The sequence below is a fragment of the Leopardus geoffroyi genome, chromosome A3, assembly GCF_018350155.1.
Source record: "Leopardus geoffroyi isolate Oge1 chromosome A3, O.geoffroyi_Oge1_pat1.0, whole genome shotgun sequence".
NCBI lineage: Eukaryota > Metazoa > Chordata > Mammalia > Carnivora > Felidae > Leopardus > Leopardus geoffroyi.
In genome coordinates this window covers 87,901,145-87,918,006 of record NC_059336.1, presented here as the reverse complement: position 1 = coordinate 87,918,006, position 16,862 = coordinate 87,901,145, and the positions used below count along the sequence as shown (strand labels likewise).

The window sequence follows — 16,862 nt, the reverse complement described above, 5'->3', positions numbered from 1 at the left end:
TCCTTCTTTTTGATTGCCGTGTAATACTCCATTGTATATATATACCACATCTTCTTTATCCATTCATCCATCGATGGACATTTGGGCTCTTTCCATACTTTGGCTATTGTTGATAGTGCTGCTATAAACGTGGCGGTGCATGTGTCTCTTCGAAACAGCACACCTGTATCCCGTGGATAAATACCTAGTAGTGCAATTGCTGGGTCGTAGGGTAGTTCTGTTTTTAGTTTTTTGAGGAACCTCCATACTGTTTTCCAGAGTGGCTGTACCAGCTTGCATTCCCATGGAGTCTGTTTCTTGGTAACCCTTCCTGCAGTCCACTGTAGAATGTTCCTTTTCTCTGATAATTTGTTCACTTATTCATTTATTCAACAAATATTTATTAAGCACTTACTATAAGCTAGGCTTTTTTTTATACTTTGGTGAACAAAGAGATTAAGCTCTTGCCCTTACTGATATTATATTTGAGTAAAAGAGATAGACACCTAACAGCTCAGGGAAGAGGTCCAGGTTGGAATGACAAATTAACTTGACCACCTCACATCCCCCAGCATATTGACTTACAGAACATTTCTGTTCTACTCTGTGCATAAACTCTTCCTTTTAAGTCTCTCTCTGTAGGGGCACCTGGGTGGCTCAGTCAGTTAAGCATCCAATTTCAGCTCAGGTCACAATCTCACAGTTCGTGAGTTTGAGCCCTGCATTGGGCTCTGTGCTGACAGCTCAGAGCCTGGAGCCTGCTTCAGATTCTGTGTCTACCTCTCTTTCTGCCTCTCTGCCACTCGCAGTCTGTCTCTGTCTCTGTCTCTCTCTCAAAAATAAATAAACATTAAAAAAAAAAAAAAAGCCTTAAGTCTCCCTCCATTAACCTGTGTCAACTTGTACTTGTCATTAGTTGATTTTGAGGCCATTTACCCATGTAACTGGCAGGATTTTCTAGAAGGTTCAGGCTGATTTGGTCTTTGATTTCTGGCTCTGCCAACTACCAACTGAGTGACTTTGGTCAAGTTGTAGAACTCTTAAGCCTGTTTCCTAATTTCAGAAGTGGTGATATGATGTGTTAGGCCCTTGTCAGTTAAAAGGAAGAAGCATATACATAGAATCCTAAGCAGGCTCCGCGTTGTCAGTGGAAGGCCTGATGTGGGGCTTGAACTCATGAACCGTGAGATCTTTACCTGAGCTGGTCAAGAGTTGAACGCTTAACCAGCTGAGCCACCCAGGTGCCCCCACATGTTACCTTTGATGATGAGGGTTTACTATAAATTTAAATGGGAAGTCATCTCAGCAGCCATATTGTCCCTTGGCCCTACTGCTTTCAAAGCTTTAAAAAATAATAACTGAGCAGTATTTAGAATAGGATTTGAGCTCTGGAGACCTTCCTTCTTTTACTTTGCTCACCCAACATTTGTATTTTCCAAGAGAGAAACTGATTGTATTGGTTTGTCACCTAAAATAGAGGACCCCTGTTGGGTAGAATTTTTTTTTAATTTTTTTAATGTTTATTTATTTTTGAGACAGAGAGAGATAGAGCATGAGCATAGGAGGGGCAGAGAAAGAGGGAGACACAGAATCTGAAGCAGGCTCCAGGCTCTGATCTGTCAGCACAGAGCCTGACTCAGGGCTCGAACTCACAAACCGTGAGATCATGACCTCAGCCAAAGTCGGACGCTTAACCGACTGAGCCACCCAGGCACCCCTGGGCAGAATTTTGAGCCAAGCCATGTCCTAGGTGATCTCTCTCTCAGGTTCAACCTGTAGATTGTCCTTAGTTAGGGCTCTGAGTGCTAGTCCAGTTGCTTGTAGCCCAAGAAGTAGGGTGGTTTCATGTATTATCTGTTGCACAGACCTCAGCATATATAAAAAGAACCCCTTGGAGACAGTTTCTTCAGAAGACAGTTGAGAATATAGCAGTCCTTAGAGCTTTGTAGACATCTGTCTAATTCAAATACCTATCTTACGTGATCAGTGATAATGTCTAATAAAGAACCTAACAAAGTAAACACATGTCGAATATTTCATAAATCTTCCTTTTGGTATTGCATTTAATATTATTATAGTGTGGTTATTTGTTCATATGGCTGTCTTCCTTACTAGGCTGTCAGCTTCTTGAACGTGGGGTCCACATCTTTATCTTACATAGTAATAGGTGCACAAGTATTTGACTTGAGGAATTCCCCACTTTTCCTGAAACGATGGGAGGATATGAAGGCTTCCCAAAGAAGGTATTGTTCAAACTGATTCTTAAAGGGTGAGTAGGAATGTTTTCCAGATGAATAAAACTGTATGACCAGCAGGGACCAGCAGGTGCAAAGGCCTAGCGATATAAACAAACAAAGATCACCTAAGGAAAAAACTGAATGGGCTTGGCTAGAAGACATGTCACAACTGAGTTTACTATGACCACTGTTGCTCGGTAATGGATGCAAGTTTTAGGGAGAGAGCATAATATTCTCGGGCTGTTGGCAGGGTATCACTAACAGCTTAGAAATATAAGAATTGAATTCTGGGAAACTGTTATACCATAGTGACTTTATTTACTTCCATCATGAAGTTCATATGTGCCCCATACTGTTCAAAGTGATGAAAATATAAACAAACTGATTCTCAAGAAGCTCACCATCTATCAAGGAGACAGATGGGTGAACTGATTTATCACATGTTAAGTGAGATAATAGAGATATAAATAAAAGCTGTCTAAACCAGCAGAAAGGAGTAGTTAGTAATATAGAGAGCACTGGGGAAGATTTCTCAAGTGAGATAATATTTGAGCAGGCTTTGGTGGGTGAAGAGGAAGGAGTTCACTAGACTGAACATAGAAACTTTTTAAAGAATTAATATTTTTGTGGTAGAAAAGATTTAAGAGCTATCCATGTTTGTCATATCTGTTGTGGGTGTACAGTTAATAACTATATTCAAGCGGTTTCTCTAAACACAAGATGTGAATAGTTATGCCATAGTAGAAGAATTTTTTGTTAAACTGGATTAAACAAAGGTTTCTGTGATGCAGGACTTCTCTAGGGCCTTTATTACATTAATGTCCTCTGTAAATTATGGATCTCCAAAAGGGGTATATTGTATTTAACCATGGCCTTTCCTTTCCACCCCCTCTGCAGCATATCTAATCATCTTTTGGAACAGAATTATATGAGACATATTTTGAGGAATGATGAATTAAAATGTACTTTAACAAATCAAGATTTATCAGTCGTCTCCATGTGCATTACAAAACAACCTGTATAATTTTATAGGAAAGAAGGAGAGATATTGAGGAGAAAGAATACATCCTAGTCAACTTATTGTCATCTTGGTCAGTAAGTCCCAAACTTAAAAAAAAATGTTTTATATTCACATGTTTTATACCTCATGTTTCCATGAGGTATGTGGAGACCAGACTAGAGCAGGGCAAAGACAAAGGGTGTCTTGAAAGTAAGAATCTTCCAATGTGAGAGGGTGTTACTTTTATCAGGCATTCATTTTGGGCCATATTAGATGTATATTTTGCCAGTTAGGTAATTTATTTATATGCATACTAACTCTGGAGTTTTGGGAGTTGTATGCTAATGTTCTCCCTTCAATAAGATCTGATTATATGAGCTTTAGGGGCTGAGGCCTTATACTGTGTAATTTTAATTCATCTGTCAAATTCTGATTATGTAATTAACTCCAAGTTATTGTTAAAATTAAGGAAGTGGCAATAATGTTTCTGATAGTGTACTGAATTTGCAGTCAGAAGATCTGGGTTTGAAATTTGTCTCTGCCAGGTTTCTATTTGAATGACCTTGAGCACAACTGCCTAACCATCTGTTGCCTCCTTTTCTGTTTTGATAGAATGAAAATACATAGGGTTAGTGTAAGAATTAAATGATGCACATAAGCGTACTTTAGAAACTCTGAAGCACTGTACAAATATAAGACAGACTAACAAAGTATCCAGCTTAATTTGAATTAACAATTTTTTAGTTTTTAATTTTACATTACAGAAATAGTACATTAATTCTGAAAAATTAGAAAGCATTGAAGGGCAAAAATGGAGAAGGGGGAAGCTATAGAGCACTCATACTAAGATCCACCATACTGGGGCACCTGGGTGGCTCAGTCAGTTAAGCGTCTGACTTTGGCTCAGGACATGATCTTGAGGTCTGTGAGTTCGAGCCCCGTGTTGGGCTCTGTGCTGACAGCTCAGAGCTTGGAGCCTGTTTCGGATTCTGTGTCTCCCTCTCTCTCTGACCCTCGCCCGTTCATGCTGTGTCTCTCTCTGTCTCAAAAATAAATAAACGTTAAAAGAAATTTTAAGAACATCCACCATACTACGGCAGTGGTTCACATTTTGATGGGTTTATTTTATACCTTTTGTGCACATTCATCATTTTTTTATAGAAATGCGTGTTTTAGTCATTTTATTTTTATGAGATGAATCCCTAAGAGTACAATTGCTTGATTCACAGAATTGTTACATCTTTTGCTACATAACGCTATACATAATGAGAACTAGAAAAGGGGCTAACTTCTCAGTCTGGTAAATGTGTGACTTTGTAATCATCTAATATCTTGAACCATTTCATAAACTTCCTCAAAGGTACATTCAGAAATGAATTTGGGGTGTGTGTGTGTGTGTGTGTGTGTGTGTGTGGTTATGCTTGGCATTATTGTTTGTAATAGCATAATAGAAATGACTCCAGTGTTTGTCAGTAGGGAACTAGTCAAGTAACTCTGGTACATGCAAACCCTGGAATATTGTACAGTCGTAGAAAAGTATGGGGAAGACTATGTACTGATGGAAAAGAGCTCTAAGATATATTGTGATTTTTAAAAAAGGGGCACAGCATGCAACCATGTATTTAGAATGCTGTTTTTTGTGCTGAGAGGGAAAGAAGGGTAGAGTAAGAATATGCATTCATATTTGCTTATAATTGCAAAAAGAAATCTGAAACGATGTATAAGATACCAATGGAAGAAATACAAATGGAAATGGGATTTTGGCATATGCCTTTATGTATATTTAAAACATTTTTTTGAATCGTGTTTGTGTTACCTTTTCAAAAAAATGAGTAGAGGGACACTTGGGTGGCTCAGTCAGTTAAGCATCCAACTTCAGCTCAGGTCATGATCTCGTGGTTCATGGGTTCAAGCCCCGCATCAGGCCCTGTGCTGACAGCTCAGACCCTGGAGCTTGCTTCGGATGCTGTGTCTCCTTCTCTCTGCCCTTCCCCACTCACGCTCTGTCTCTCAAAAATAAACATTAAAAAAATTGAGTAGAATGAGTGAATGAAATGGAGTTATGAGAAAGAAGAGTCTGAGGATATCAGGTGAATACATAGCAATAGTAGCAAAGATTGGAAGAGTGGCCCCAAGAACAGTTTGGCAGGGTTGTTTTTTCTCCTTTTACTCAATTTTGTATATTTAAAAAATACGTAGAGCACAATAAAACAACTGAAATCAATGTTTCCAGGTGGTCACCCCATGGCTTAAGTAGCTGCTTTCTTTTTCATGTTCACTTGTAGTGTTTTTTAATGCATACATATGATTTTCAATTGTAATCATACTTTTCTTATTTTTTTAGCTTACCTAATTATGTTTTTTCTGTGTTGCTACTAGAGAACCTTCAAAAATAATGAAGGTAGGGGCAGCTTTGTCCAGTGCACATCCCAGAAGTGGGCTGCTAAACCTCACGGGGCAGGAATTCAAGCCCCGTAGTCTATGTGTGACACACATACATGAGGAAAAATAAGAAAGAGATTTAAATATTTATAAACAGAAACATTCCTCCCTAATATAAAAGAAGCCGCACTCTTTTTTGTAATAATTAGGAAACAAAATATGAAGAAAAATGGTCTGTAATTTTGCTACCCAAATGTTTTTATGCATTGCATAGAAACATTTTTTACGGTAGAATCATTGTGTGTGTGTGTGTGTGTGTGTGTGTGTGTATTTCTGACAACTATAGGGATGCTCATGTAGTTTTTTTCCTTTGCTTGTTAATATGAAAAAATACATTTTTATATTTCTTAATTTTAGACTATCCTTGCATTTCTGGACTGAACCCTATTTGATCAGGGTTTGGTTTTGCTTTGTTTTGTTTTTTAATTATTTGCTTGATTTTATTTACTCATGTTTTATTTAACAGTGTATGGTTATAGCATGGAAATCGATCTGTGGTCTTTCTTTTGTGCTATTTTTGTTCTGTTTAATATGTTGAGCTACCTGTAAACTAATCATTAGAAGGCTTTCTTCATTTGTGCTCTGAAACAGTTCCATGGAAATTATCTTTTTGAAAGTAGATGCTTTGTGAACTACAGACTGGTCTTGCCCCCTTCTTTAAAATGCAATATTAGGGGAAGTGAAGTTTTAACATAGTGATTTTAGTATAAACAGAAACAGAACAGTATGTAATTGCTTTTGTTTGATAGTGGTGTTCTTGGTGTCTTTTTATTACCACAGCTAATACTGAAATATTACACTCACCATCTGAGGGTTTACAGGGACCTTTGTTTTAGTATCAAGCAGATGTGACTGTTTAGTTATGCAGCCTTGCAGATATATAAAATGTGCCTCCCAGGGCTCTGCTTTATGCTCACTGAAAGCAATAAGTAGTGCAGTGAAACTTTGCCTCGCTAGAATCTTTTAATGAATGGGGAGTTCTGGTTTAATTGTGTTAACTTGGAAGTATAAAGATGAAAAATCCTAAACTTTAATTCCCTGTTGAATACAGTTCTAAGATGTAGCAAATAATTCTACTTCTCTTCTCTAGTAAGCTTGATATATTCAGACCTAGATGATGTTTTATTACATAATTCTTGAAGTGTCTGAGGCTTACATTATGAAAATTCTTTTTTGGGACTTTAGATGTAAGAAGATGTAAAAGTGGCATTGTGTGAAATCAAGCTGGATGGGAACTGATGCTTATTAAGTATACATTTTCAACTAAATCTCAGATTGCAGTGTGCTTTTTTATTTAGCTCCCCAAAATAAAATACATTGGGTTGAGGGTAGGAGTTGTGAGGAGATTATGTCTTTTAATTGGATGTCTTCATTTCATATCGAGATAGAATATATAGTACCCCTGGCTTTGGACCAACAGAGGAATCACATTTTTTTTTTTTTTTTTTACTTGCTGTACCGGCAGTGGTTCTCACAACTTGAGCCTGCTTCAGAATTACCTGGAGGGCTTATTTCAACACAGATCACTGGGTCCCATCCAGGGTTTCTGATTCAGCAGGTCTGAGGTGGGGCCTGAGAATTTGCATTTCTAGCAAGTTCCCAAGTATTACTGACGCTGTTGGGCCTGGGACTAAATTTTGGGAACCACTGCTGTATGCTAACTAAATACTAGAATTCTAGCTCTAGAAGAAAGCTGAATTTGGTTTGGGAGTATAAGAAGTACATAGGTTATGGAGCAAATCCTGAAAGATTCACCCCTCTTGCTGCCAGCATAGTGTTGAATTCAGGTAATCGGCCATACCCAGGGACATAAAATAATTCTTGTTTCATGATTGAAGCCCTAGACAAATATCAAATGAGAGATGTTTCATTTGCAAAGCTTAGAGAATAAGGGATTCTGGTCAAATAGGATTTAGTGATTAACCACATGAGAATAAGAATTATTTATGTGTCATTTTTGTGTCCCTCATCATTTACTATTTAGCCTTACTTACTTGTTAATTTTTTTTAACTGGGACAGAACTTTGATTGCTTATTGAAAGTTTTGTGTGTTTTTAAAGATGTTAGCTATGTTTATTCTTACTATTACTATACTATTACTATATTACTATTTTTTAAAGATAGTAACAAGAGAATAAGAGAATTTTTTTCCCCAAAAAAGATATTATTGGAATGAGTTGTTTTCTTCAACGTTTATTTATTTTTGGGACAGAGAGAGACACAGCATGAACGGGGGAGGGGCAGAGAGAGAGGGAGACACAGAATCCGAAACAGGCTCCAAGCTCTGAGCCATCAGCCCAGAGCCTGACGCGGGGCTCGAACTCACGGACCGCGAGATCGTGACCTGGCTGAAGTCGGACGCTTAACCGACTGCGCCACCCAGGCGCCCCGGAATGAGTTGTTTTCTTATTGGAATGTTGGAGAATATAGCCTGCTGCATAAAACATCAAGCATGCCGTGGATTTTCAGTTGTTTTCGTTGTCATTATGTTGTTTGATGTAATATTACTAATTTTTGTAATCCCCCTAAGGAAAAATGAAAGTCAAAATCACAGACCTGGAGCGACAGCTGGACAGAGAAGACAGCTATGAAGGAATAGGTAGATACACACACACACACACACACACACACACACACACACACACGCATATACACACATACATGTATAAATACATATTCATACACACATATATTTTTTTAATTATTTTTTTTCAGCAAAGACAAATGTACCTGTGCTGAACTTAGGCATCACTGAATCTTTGAGCTGAAGAGAAAGAAACTCTGGAAGCCACACCTTTTCACAGAGTTTTGCTTCAGCAGGCTTTTCTCGCTTGTCTACTACCTAATTTCTGTTGTTCCACTGCTAACAGCCTCAGTTTGCAAGTTGACCAGCTGGTCCAGCATTGACTATGGAGGAATAACTGGTATTACAAACAGTGGGTTCGGCAGACTCCCTTTTTGGAAACATTTCTGTTTTGTTCTCCTTACTCCCTCAGAAAAGAAGTGGGGTGAGGAAAAGAAAGGTAGACCTAGATCCTATAGACTAGACCAGTGGTTCTGAAGCTGGTCAGAGACACCAGAGACATCAGAGACCACCCACAAGCTTTCTAAAATTCAGTATAAATGTGGCTCACCCCTAGACCTTCTCCTGTGATGGAGCCTGAGGGACTACATTTTTAATAATTTCCTGAAGTGATTTTTTTGTCGCCAGCTGAACTCTGTGCCTCTGACCAGAACAGTGTTGGTCTCCAGTACATTTCCATCCGACTGTGGTGAAATAAGAAAAATTAGGACCACATAGTGTTTGTCATAAAGTTAAATTTATTCAATTTAAAGAATTGTCTTTTGCATTAATTAAGGCCTTCCTGTGTTCTTTGGTGTTGAAAATATCCTTTTATAAAATGATGCTAAGGATATTTTTACCATCCTTAGTTAAAAAAAAATTGCAATTCTATGTCGTCTTCAAAATATTTTTTTAAAATTTACTGGCCTATGAGATCCTGAAGACTAAGCACCTCTGATCTAATCATTCTTGGAAATTGCTTTTAAGATACTTTGGAATACAAATCCATAGAGGATCAAAAACTTTTGGCTAGATGAGTTTCAGAATTCAGAATTTTTCAAATTTTAGAGAGATGCTTTCTCTGTGTGTTACGTAATGCCCCCGTGATCTATTGCAGCACCCTTAGTCACACACATTAGTATTTCTGAGCAAAACAGGAGTATTCACACTAAGTGGGATAAATGTAGGCTATGTATAGCTTCACATCAGTTCAAGTCTTAATGTCATCTGAGTTTTGACATAAAGCATATGGAAAATTTTTAGCTTCTAGAACTTTTTGGATTTTGGAATTGTGCATAAGGAATTATATACATGTTTGGGAGTCTGCTTTCTCATCCTAAAAGGGCTGGCAAGCTTCAGATTAAGTGGAGCTTTGTATGTTTATGGTAGAGAACATAATTTATTATGCCAGCATTACTTTGTTCATATTTTCCTTCCAAAGACCTAGTCCTTTTGTTAAATAGCATTTTTCTTCAGCCTGGTTTCCCTACTCCCATTAGCAATATTTGAGGAAAATCAGAGTTTAATATCATAAGCATTCTGGAGCTAAAGTGGGAAGTGCAAGAGTATTAAGGAAGTAGCTAAGAGCGTGAACCTTGGGAATAGGAAGACCTGAACTTAAGCCCCGATTCTGGCCCTGACTATATTATCCCTTAGGCAAGGTGTTTAATTTCTGAATGGTGGGGAATTTATCTGAAAAGCAGGGATAATATCAGCACCTATCTCATAGGACTGTTGTGAACATTAAAGAGAGAACATTAGTGAAGTACTTAGAACAGCTGTTATTTTATTCTTATCTTTTCCCCTTGTATTTGGATGGATTACTTGTTTCCTCCTTGTAACTTGATTGTCCTGTGGTGCCCTTTTATTCCCTTAGACGTCTGGGAAAACTTGTTCAAGTACTTTCCCAATTCACGACTAATTTCTACTCTGCCTTTACAATATAGATGTCAAATTCTGTCTCTTCAGTGGTTTCCACACCAAAAAATCCATCAGCTCCTAAGCTTTTTTTTAATGTTTATTTATTTTTGAGAGAGAGAGGGGGAGAAAGAGAGCCAGAGAGGGGCAGAGAGAGAAGGAAACATGAATCTGAAGCAGGCTTCAAGAACTGTCCTTCTACCGCAAATTAATTTTCAAGGAGTTTCTCTACCCAAAATGGTACCTTTCCTGAAAAGACTTCTAGTGAATACAGTTTTCTCAACCTCATTATGTATGTATTTAGAGTGGTTGTCTCCTTTCTTCCCACTTTGTTGTGGCAGACAATTTTTTTTCCCAAAAATATATCAGATAAAATGAGCATGTGGTCCCTTTTGGTGATATTTGTTGAGAATTCATGGTATGAATTTCTTCCAATTTAGATAATTGCATGATGGCAAGCTTTTATGCCTAGCCTACAGCTCTTGAGAAGACCATTATAACCACCTGCTGTTATTAAATGCTAAAATAGTAAACAAGAGCATATAAAAATATTTCCTAGAATAGAAGTAGGGATTTTTTTCCCCCTTAAGAGTAATTTAACCTGTCAAAAACAGATTCCTGAGTTATGTTGTCACTGGCTGTGGGGAATATCTGTTAATACTCAATGAAGAATGCTCAACCACAGATCGTAGCCCCTAAGCACATGGGTCTCCTTCCTAGGAAATGAGATTTAGAATACAGCATTCTGAAAATGACAGTCAATAAATTTATTGAGGACCTGATGGGCACACAGAGGCATTCTAGAAGCTGTAAAGACTTGATTCTTGCCCTCAAAAATGTCTAAGGGTATAAATAGACTGTTCCCCAAACAAATGAATAATGCTTACGTGAGTATATGTATAATCAAATGTAAAATGGGGGTGGAAATAGAGGAGACTTTAGGCAGAGATTATTCAGGTTTCTACAGTGGCATTTCTGATACTATGCACAGATTGTATTCAGGTTTCCATACTGGTATTTTGGTATTACTGTGCATTTAAAAGACAAGTTAAAGCATCATCAGATTAGTCTAAGACATTTAGAGGCCTTTATAATAGCGTATATCTATCCGGAGCTGGCTGGATATGGAGAATTCAAGGTCCCTATAATGACCACCATTTGATGTTATCCTGGGAGGACAATTGATGGCCTTTACCTGGGGAAGTGGAACTTGAAGGCAGACCTCTGGGGTTCAGAGAACTTACCACTGACTGTAGGCAAGTCTGTTGATTCTACCTTAGAAGTGACTTTAAATGCTTTATGGAGTGTATTTTATGTCTGTTCTAGACATTTCCAATTGGATAATATCACAGGCATCCTTGAGGTATTGTTTGAAAAAATTTGTGGGTTGTTAATAGGTGTTAGATTAAAATTGTAATAAATTAATAATAAAGGCAATTATTTAATTAAGGAAATGTTTGGTAGTAAAGTTAAATAGGATTTCTCAGAGCAATGAATTTACTTGGCTGTATTTTTGGTTTGTTTGTTTGTTTGTTTGTTTGTTTTTTGCAAACAGCATTCACCAGTTTGGGAACTGCTGATGTAGGAATTAGGGTAATTAGGATTTGGATTATTCCACATAGAATTTACCACTTTATTGGAGGAATTGTTCTTAGTCTTTAGTCTTTCTATACTCGGAATCACCTATGGGAGTTGACAAACAAAAATACAAATGTCGGGCGTTGGTTTGAGCCTAACAAATTATAATATCTAAAAGGTATGATGTGGAAAAGCTTCCCAGTGATTCTAATGTACTCTAGAGATTGTGAACTACTGATTAAGAATATGCCTTCTGGACACTTGCTAACTGCATTCTTAATCCTATTTGAGTATGCTAATAAGCTTTTGAAAGCAGCTCATCAGCTTCTAATTGCAGGTAAGTTCACTTCTCTGTGTGCTTAACAAGCACATTGACATTCTATTTGCAAGCCCTTTTCTTGCATCAAAGGAAAAATAACTAATGGAGCATTTGTGTATTGAGGTCAATATAGGAAAGCTTAGCAAGGTGTGATTACTTATTTATTTTTTGTTAAAGTCCATGTAGCTTCTCCAAGAACAAATGAAATGGAAATAGAGGGGACAAGATCATTCTAATTAGAGGTTGACTTGGAACCTGTTTTTTAATCTCCATGTACATATTCTACATGTGTCCATGTACATATTCTACATGTGTTTCCCACCTCATTCCCCAAAAAAGCTGAACTATTCATCCTGCCTTCTTTCCACCTTGATCTTTAACCAAATGATGGAGAAAACCTGATGGGTTTATTTACTTATTAAAAGAAGGGGCTCTGTTTCCGATTCTGTGTCTCCCTCTCTCTCTGCCCCTCCCCCCGTTCATGCTCTGTCTCTCTATCCCAAAAATAAATAAACGTTGAAAAAAAAATTAAAAAATAAAAGAAGGGGCTCTTCGGTGATTCAGTCGGTTAAGTGTTCGACTTCAGTCGGCTCAGGTCATGATCTCGCAGTTTGTGAGTTGGAGCTCCACATCTGGCTGTCTGCTGTCAGCACAGAGACTGACTTGGATCCTCTGTCCCCCTTTTTCTCTGCCCTTCACCCACTCATGCACACACACTCTCTCTCTCTCTCTGAAATAAACATTTAAAAAGAAGACTGTAGAACAAGGCAACAAATTATTTTAGCGTAAAGTATAACACGGTATACAAAAATATGTTCTACATGAATTTAAAATGCTTTATGAAATATTTCTTTTATTGCTTATGTAGATTTAAGATAAAACACACGCACAACACACACACACCACTTGCAAAAAATTTAGAAGGCGTTTGGTAGTTTATCCAGCAGCTGTCCCAGTAGGGAGACTTGTATTTAGGGGGATTTAGGGAGCAAATTCTGCCACCCCAAGATATGCCTCTATGGAATATTGATTGTTTCAAACTCTTTTATTTTTTAAGAAACTGCAGACCCAGAAGAAGCTCTAAAAACTAAGTAGAGACATTTACTTGTATAAGGGAAATCTCCATTTGTAAGAATGTCTCCCTCAGTACCAGGAGAAAGGGAACGACTGAAGGCATGGGCTTAAATCTTAAGGCAGACTTCAATCTGTGTAACAACCTTACCTGTGTTTACTGAGCTTTTCTTGTAACCTTCCATAACTGACTTTCCACTCTCAATATTTCTTTTGTCTTTAGCTGGAGGTGGTATTTAAGGTGATGGCTTTAGCCATTTCAGTGAGTTACTGAATTTTTCTGGGTCTTTCCCATGTCTACAAGAGGTATACGTGTTAAACTTTCAATTTTCTCCTACAAATCTGTCTTGTGTCAATTTGATTCTTAGACCAGCTATAAGAATCTTGAAAAGTAGAGAAAACTTTTTTCCTCCGCAACAAGTACATAAGCATCCCTGCCACCAAGAGAAGTAAAATATCCTGCGACGTAGTAAGGATGTTTCATGTGGCTTTGTGATGGATAAAATCTCTCTCCTGTTGCTCTTTTTTCCTCAGTTCTGACTATATGTTCATCATGCAGCTATCTGTTACTAATTAAGAATCCCTGGCATTTAGATTTTGAATTAGGGAATGTATTAGCTATTCAAAGTATCCCTTCCTGCCTTCCCATGGCCTACACTATCAGTCATTTCTTCTTTCTCCTCTTTTGTAGCCTCTTCTTCATTAGACCATTTCTATCAACATTTAAACAAGCTCTAGACTCTCCGGTCATTAAAAAGTTTCCAGGGACCTCTCTCATCTCTAGTTTCTGTCCATTCCTGTCCCTTTCCTTGGCAGCTAGACTCCTTGAAGGAGTTATCTTATACTTCTTGTGATGTGCAACTCACATCCCCTCCATTTGACTTTCCTCCTCATTTCTGTTCATGGAAACTGCTCTCAGTAAGGTCATCAGAGACCTCCATGGTCCTGAGTTCTGTGGATACTCCTCAGCCTTTCTCTTGACCTTTTAGCAGACTTCAACACACTCACCTTACTGGATTTATTAGTTTTCTATGACGGCTGTAACAGATTACCACAAACAGGTAGCTTAAACCAACATAAATGTATTCTCTTGCAGTCCTGAAGGCCAGAAGTAAAAACTCAAGATGTCATCCAAACTGCACTCCCTCTGGAGGCTTTAGGAGAGAGGGAGTCTGTTCTTTGCCTCTTCAGCTTCTAGTGGCTACTGACATTCCTTGACTTGTGGCACATCACTCTAGTCTCTGCCTCCGTGGTCACATTGCCTCCTTCTCTTCTCTTCTTTTCCTTATAAGGACACTCATCATTGGATTTAGGGCCTACTGGGATCATCCAAGATGATCTACTTATCTCAGTGTTCTTAATTTAGTCACATCTGCAAAGACCCTTATTCCAAATAAACTAACTTACTGGGTTCTAGGGATTAGGATGTGGACATATTTGGGGGGAGGGGGCTACCATTCAACTCACTATACAGAGTTCTATCTTCCCTTGATTTGTGTGATGCCGTACTTTTCTGCTTTCCTTCTAAACTCTATGGCTTCTTCTCAGTCTCTTTTTCTGTATTTTCCTCCTCCTCTACCCGACTTTTGAAAATGTTCACATGCGTCAGGTTGGGTCTTGGATCCTCTTCTAATCTCACTTTGCCCTCTCTTTCTAGGTAATATCTTCTAGTCCCGTGACTTCTATTACAATTTATATAAACGACCACTCCATATTTCTTTATTTAGTCAGACCTTTCCTATTCTTGATGCATATAGACAACCTACTTAACATAGTCATTTGACTGTTTCAGAGGCATTACAAACTTAATGTGTTCAAAATAGAACTCCTCACCCCATTTACCCCCACTCCTCATCACCACCCAAGAAAAGTTTGCGCTTCCCACAGAATTACTTAGTTCAGTGAATAACATTACCATCCACCCAGTTGCTTGCGCCAAAGTTATCCTTGATATTAACTTCACTCTATTTCCCTACGTCCATCACCAAAACAACCTAAAATAGTTTCAGAATCTGCCTACTTTCTTCTTACTGCCATTATCTTAGTCTTAAGCAGCCACCATTTTTCCATCTGGATTAGTGCATTAGCTTCCTCACTGGTCTCCTATTATCCACTCTCAGTCTCTCCAATCCATTTTCCATATGGCAGCCTGACTGATTTCAAAATATAAATTGAATCCTATTGTGATGCTGCCGGGAACCCTTTTTGAAGGCTTTCATTGCTTTTAGGATAAAATTTTAAATCTTCCGCGTAGCTTTTAATGTCCTGCATGATCTGACCCCATCTGTCTCTGCTACTTCATCTGTCTTCCTTGCCATTTTCCCACTGCTGGTTCTCCTTTGACCTGCCAACTGTATGCATCCCTACTGTAGTTCCTGAGAGTTCCTTCCTGCCTCTGAATCTTTGCACATGTTTTCCTCTTTGGAAAGGAAGAAATGTTCCTTGGTCCAAGGTTCTTTTAGCTGGATTAAGAAATAAATTCATGTGAGACAGATTAATAGGAGAAATCAAATGTAGTTTCATGTGTATGGGAATCCACACAGACATGAAATTCCAAAGACAGGTGACTTGAAGCTTACATGACATTCTGAGTTAAGGAATTAGGATGGAGTCTGAGGATGTAAAGGGGAGGAAGACCTTTAGCAGGAAGGAGGGATTATTTGGAAAACAAAGGTTACCTTGTTACCTTAAATTTCTTAGGTAAAGAGGAATCTTTGTTAGGAACTCTCTTCCTGGTACAGGCTCTCCTTTCCAATGTAAATTTAGGCACTTGAGGGGGAGTTAAAGAGCTTTTCCTGAATCTGGTGGGTTTTAGGTGCTTTAATCTCAAAATAATATTTATGCCAAAGTGGCCTATCTTGGGGCTCTTACCTTTGGCCCATACCCTCTACTCGCAATTGCTAGCTAACTTATATTTTTCAGTTATCAAAGAAAGTGTTTCTTGCTCAGGGAAACTTTTCATAACCACCACCCACTCCTGGATTTGATTAGGTCCCCCTGTTGTTTTCTGATATTCCCCTTTACCTCACCTTTTGTAACATGGATCATAATTATTCTTAATTATTTGCTTGCCTCTCTCCTGTCATAATGTGAATATCACCAGGGTGAAAACCATATACCCTCTCAAAGCACCAGTAAAGTACAGTGTCTAAGGTAAATGGGCACTCAAAAACTAATGAGTGAGTGCATCTAATGACCTGAGTTGCTAAGACATAACTGAGAATGGACCAAAGCTGAATCTAGTGTCACATATTTGAAATAAAATAAGAATTGAAACTAATATCCACAATATTTAATTTAAAAAATGGTATTAACCAGACTGAAGGAAGTTCACAAAACTCTAGGAAACAGAATAGTAGAGACTAGTTTTTATAGCAACTGCTCTAGAATTTTTCTAGATAATTCAGTCAAAAGTCCCAAGTATTTTTCACTGTCAAGCTGTTATCATGGGCACAATGCAGGTTTATAGCTTCTGAAAAATCTCAGGTTCAAAAAATAGCTAGTATTTGGTATGAGCACATCGGATCTGAAAGTTGTGAGTGTTCAAAGTATTGAACTGATGAAGCACGTGTTGTAGAAATGTCCTACGTACATTAAAAGTCCTGAAGTTCTTTATGGCTGGGAACTAAGGTCCCTATTTCAAGCCATATATTTTAGACATGAACCGTTGACCATGGCAAAGTGCTAAAGTAAATGCTTAGCAGACCTTAGCACCCCTATTTTGACTGTGTGGTGCTATGTGCTTTCCCATCTTCA

At 38.1% G+C, this 16,862-nt stretch overlaps 1 protein-coding gene across 3 annotated transcripts in view; it reads left to right on the top strand.

The window, feature by feature from the left end:
- PAIP2B (poly(A) binding protein interacting protein 2B) overlaps window positions 1-16,862 on the top strand; it is a 34,109-nt gene that overhangs the window by 3,422 nt on the left and 13,825 nt on the right. Inside the window, exon 1 of one of the 3 annotated variants that reach the window (XM_045446409.1) lies at window positions 3,193-3,307. The exons of the other annotated variants lie outside the window; for them this stretch is intronic. The gene's annotated coding sequence lies outside the window, so the exon portion shown is untranslated. Of the gene's footprint in view, window positions 1-3,192; window positions 3,308-16,862 lie in introns of those variants that run through there. 3 annotated transcript variants of the gene reach the window in all.